Here is a 5194-nt window from a genome sequence, read left to right as displayed (position 1 = left end):
GTTGTGAAGTGCTGTTAGATCATCAAGCCTTTAGAATAGTATGGCCTAGAAACAGGGTCATCAGTAGTAATTAGTGAACATCACCCTCCCTCACCTGTAAGAGATACATTCATTATACGGAAAGGAGGAGGAACAGAAATACATTTACTAAAGTATTCTGGTATGCCTGGCACCATATTATGTGCTTTCACATATGTTATCTGCAATGAGAATTTTGGCTCTGATTTGACCAGGAAACCCAAAGGGAAGGAGATAATTCTTCCAGCTCCTAGTGGACAAACAACCTAAGACTAGTCAAATGAATGTTTCCTTCCACGACTTTCACTCTAGGGTAAGTAACATAAGAGGCAGGGGAAGTTTAAAGTTTCTTTCAACAGCAGTGGCAAAGAATGTAGCAGAGTGGCAAGAGCTGGGGTACCAGATTCACCTGGAAGCATCTGAACACTGCTTTTGTGCACTATGGTCTGGGCTCTTGTTGGCTCGGGCTCTTGTTCTCATTTCTCAGCCTGTCATGAGCTCTGCCTGTCTTCTGAGCCACGTTCTCCCTCCCTTCTTTTGATTCTGTGGGCCCAAGACATTCTTTAACAAATTCCTTTTTTTTTTTTTTGCCTTAACCAGAGATAGTTTTTTTATGTCTTTCTTTTTACAATGAAGAACCTTGTCTAGTATATTACCTTATTTATAATAGTAGCAATAATAATAACACCAATATTTTGTAGCCCTTTTCTGGTTAAAACATGCTTTCATATACTCACAATAACCCTCATGATGACAAGTATTATCAAGGATGTGGGTAAACTGGAACCCTCATACATGGTTGGTGAGAATGTAAAATGGTAAAGCCACTTGGAAAACAGTTTGACAGTTCCTCTAAAGGACTGAAAACCTAGTTCCACACAAAAATTTTACATGAATATTTACTGCAGTATTATTAATAATAACCCCAAAGTGGGTACAACCTTAATGTCCTTTAACTGATGAATGTATAAATAAAATATGATCTATCCATACAAAGAAATACTATTTAGCCCAAAAAGAAAATGAAGTTCTCATACATGCTACAACATGGAGGAACCTTGAAAACATTAAGTGAAAGAAGCCAGACACAAAGGGTCACATATTGTATGATTGCATTTATATGACATGCTCAGAATAAGTAAATCTGTAGTGGCAGAAAGTAGATTAGTGATAGGAGCAGTAATAAAAATAAAAATCTCCCATCAGAGAAAAGCCCAGGACCTGATGGCTTCATTGCTGAATTCTACCAAGCATTCAAAGAATGAATACCAATCCTACATAAGCTATTCCAAAAATTTAAGGAGGAGGGAATACTCTCAGACACATTCTATGAGGCCTGTATCACCCTGATACCAAAACCAAAGACACAACGAAAAAAGCACTATAGGCCAATATCTCTAATAAACATAGATGTAAAAATTCTCAATAAAATACTAGCCAACCAAATTCAACAACACATTAAAAAGATTATTTACGTGATCAAGTGGGATTCATCCCCAGGATGCAAGGATGGTTCAACACATGTAAATCAGTCAATGTGATACATCGTATCACTGGAACGTAGGACAAAAACCATATGGTCATTTAAACTGATGCTGAAATGGCATTTGATAAATAGCATCACTTAATGATAAAAACTCTCAAAAAACTGAGTATAGAAGGAATTTACCTCAACACGGTAAAAGCCATATGTGACAGAGCCATAGTTAATATCATACTGAATGGGAAAAAACTTAAAGCTTTTCCTCTAAGATCTGGAACAAGACAAGGATGCCTCTTTTCACCACTGTTATTTAGCATAGTACTGGAAGTTCTAGCTAGAACAATCAGACTAGAGAAAGAAAGAAAGGGCATCCAAATTGAAAAGGAAGAAGTTAAATTATCTTTATTTGCAGAAAATATGATTTTTCTTGTTTTTGAGACAGAGTGTTCCTCTGTGGCCCAGACTAGAGTGCAGTGGCACTGTCATAGCTCTCTGCAACCTCAAACTCCTGGGCTCAAGTGATCTTCCTGCCCAAGCTTACTGAGCAGCTGGGACTACAGGTGTGTGCCACTGCACTGGCTAATTTTTCTATTTTTTGTAGAGATGGGGTCTTGCTCTTGCTCAGGCTGGTCTGGAACTCCTGGCCTCAAGGGTTCCTCCCACATTGGCCTCCTTTGCAAAATGCTAGTATTACAGACATGAACCACCGTGCCTGTCCTACAATATGACCTTATATCTAGAGAAACCTAAAGGTGTCACAAAAAAAACTATTTGAACTGATAAACAAATTCAGTAAAGTTGTAGGATACAGAATCAATGTATAAAAATCAATAGTATTTCTATATGCTAACAGTAAAAAATCTGAAAAAGAAACAAAAATGTAATCCTATTCACAAACCAAGAATGTAATCCCATTTACAATTACATTTACAAGAATGTAAACCCATTACAAGAATGTAATCCCATTTATTAAATTTCATATTATAAAATACCTAGGAATAAAGTTAACCAAAGAAGTGACAGATCTCTATAATGAAAACTATGAAACATTGATGAAAGAAATTGAAGAGGATACACACACACACACATACTCACACACACACACAAATGGAGCGATATTCCATGCTCATGATTGGAAGAATCAATATTCTTAAAATGTCCATATTACCCAAAGCAATCTATAGATTCAATGTAATCTCCATCAAAATATCAATGAAATTCTTCACAGAAATAGGAAAAATAATGCTAAAATGCATATGAAACCACAAAAGACCCATAATAGCCAAAGCCATCCTGAGCAAAAAGAACAAAACTGGAGGAATTACATTACCTGACTTCAAATTATACTAAAGAGCTGTAGTACCCAAAACAGCTTGGTACTGCCATAAAAACAGATACATAGATCAATGGAACAGAATAGAGAACCCAGAAATAAATCCACACATCTATAGCAAACTTATCTTTGACAAAATTGTCACAAACATATAGTGGGGAAAGAACAATGTCTTCAATAAATGGTGCTGGGAAAACTGGAGTCTGGCATTTTTCTGAAGTAAGAGAGATGCATGCACACATTTGATATATCCTATATGTACATGCTATGTACACTATTTTGTATCTCATTATTTTCCTTAGAAATCTGACTTTGAGAACATTTCCTATCAATATGTACAGATTATGGCTGCTCTGATTCAGGAAGTAGAATCAGTAAATTGACTGGTGAGCATTTAGGTTGTTTCTAGACTTTGCTAACACCAGCAACACTAAAATAAACACTCTACTGCTTATTTCTTAGTGCACATATCTGTAGGGTAAGTCTCTTTAAATGGAACTGCTTGATTGATAGGAACTTTTAACTTTAATAGATGTTTCCATATTATCTTTCAAATAGATTATATTGATTTACCCTCTCATTAATAACTTCATCACCCATACCAACTTTATAATCTTTGTCAATCAGATAAATATAAATTGGTGGCCCATTAATGTTTTAAATTTCATTTTTAAAATTATGACTAACAGTAAACATGTGTTCATGAGTTTAAAAGCAAAATTTATTTATTTTTCTGTGAAATTTCTATCCATGTCTTCTATTTTCCTAATGTGCTCTTTTTTATTTAGTATAGATGACATATTGTATTATCTTGGAAAATTTTTCTTTCCTATTTGTCTTTTGTCTTTCACTTTATGACTATTTTTATGTGTAGAGGTTTTTAACTCTATTATACCTGTGCTTTACAAATGGAATGACAAAATCTGGATAACAACATATCTGTTTATAGCATGGTTCATTAAATATTTTAAGCCCCTTGTTGAGATCTACTGCTCAGAAAAGATTTCTTTCAAAATATTATTGTTCATTGACACTGCACCTGGTCACCCAAGAACTCCGATGGAGATGTACAAAGAGATTAATGTTGTTTTAATGCCTACTAACACAACATCCATTTTGTAGCCTATAAAACAAGGAGTCATTTTGACTTTTAAGTCTTATTATTTAAGAAATATATTCCATAAGGCTAAAGGTGCCATAGATAGTTAGTCCTTTAATGGATCTGAAAAACTAAATTGAAAACCTCTGGAAAGAATTCACCATTTTAGCTGCCATTAAAAATATGTCTGATTCATGGGATAAGGTCAAAATATCTATATCAACAGGTGTTTAGAAGAAGTTGACTTCAACCTTCATAGATGACTTTGAGGGATTCAAGACTTCAGTGGAGGAAGTAACTGTAGATGTGGTTGAAATAGCAAGAGAACTAGAATTAGAAGTGGAGCCTGAAGATGTGACTGAATTGCTGCAGTCTCATAAGATTTTAATGGAAGAGGAGTTTCATTATATGAATGAATAAAACAAGTGATGTCTTGAGATGGAATCTACTCCTGGTGAAGAGGCTGTGAACATTGTTAAAATGACCACAAAGGATTTAGAGTATTCCATAAACTTAGTTGATAAAGCAGCAGCAGGGTTTGAGAGGCTTGACTTCAATCTTGATAAAAGTTCTACTGTGTGTAAAATGCTATCAAACAGCATTGCATGCTACAGAGAAACCTTTCATGAACATGGATGCAGCAAACTTCATTGTTGTCTTATTTTAAGAAATTGCCACAGCCACCCCAACCTTCAGCAGCCACCACCCTGATCAGTCAGCAGCCATTAACATTGAGGCAAGCCCCTCCACCAACAAAGAGATTACAACTCAACAAAAGCTCAGATGATTGTTAGTCTTTCTTAGGAGTAAAGTATTTTTAAATTAAGGTATATACTTTTTTAAAGATGTAATGCTATTGCATGCACAATAGATTATAGTATTATGTAGTGTAAATATAACTTTTATATGCAATAGAAAACTAAAAAGTTCGTATGACTCACTTTATTGTGGTGATGTGGGACTGAATCAGCAATATCTTTAAGGTACACTTTATTTAAAAACCTCTCTCTCTCTCATTAAGGAAGTATCCTCATATATTTATCACCTTTCTTACATTTGTTACCTTTATAAAAATATTTTGTAATTTTTGCTTTTCATTTTATCATCTGAAATATTTTAAATATATTTTAGTTATCTATTCTTTTGTGGTCAGAATCACCTGGGAATAATTTGGGTCTAATGTTTTGTTGGGATTGTTTTGACAAATTTCTCTATTTCTTCTTGGATGATTGGGCTGTGCGTATGTGCTATACCTTCTGAA

This window comes from Propithecus coquereli, unplaced genomic scaffold, assembly GCF_000956105.1.
Source record: "Propithecus coquereli isolate 6110/MARCELLA unplaced genomic scaffold, Pcoq_1.0 Scaffold28, whole genome shotgun sequence".
Taxonomy (NCBI): domain Eukaryota; kingdom Metazoa; phylum Chordata; class Mammalia; order Primates; family Indriidae; genus Propithecus; species Propithecus coquereli.
The sequence above is the reverse complement of the archived record's forward strand: the minus strand, read 5'-3'. Positions refer to the sequence as shown.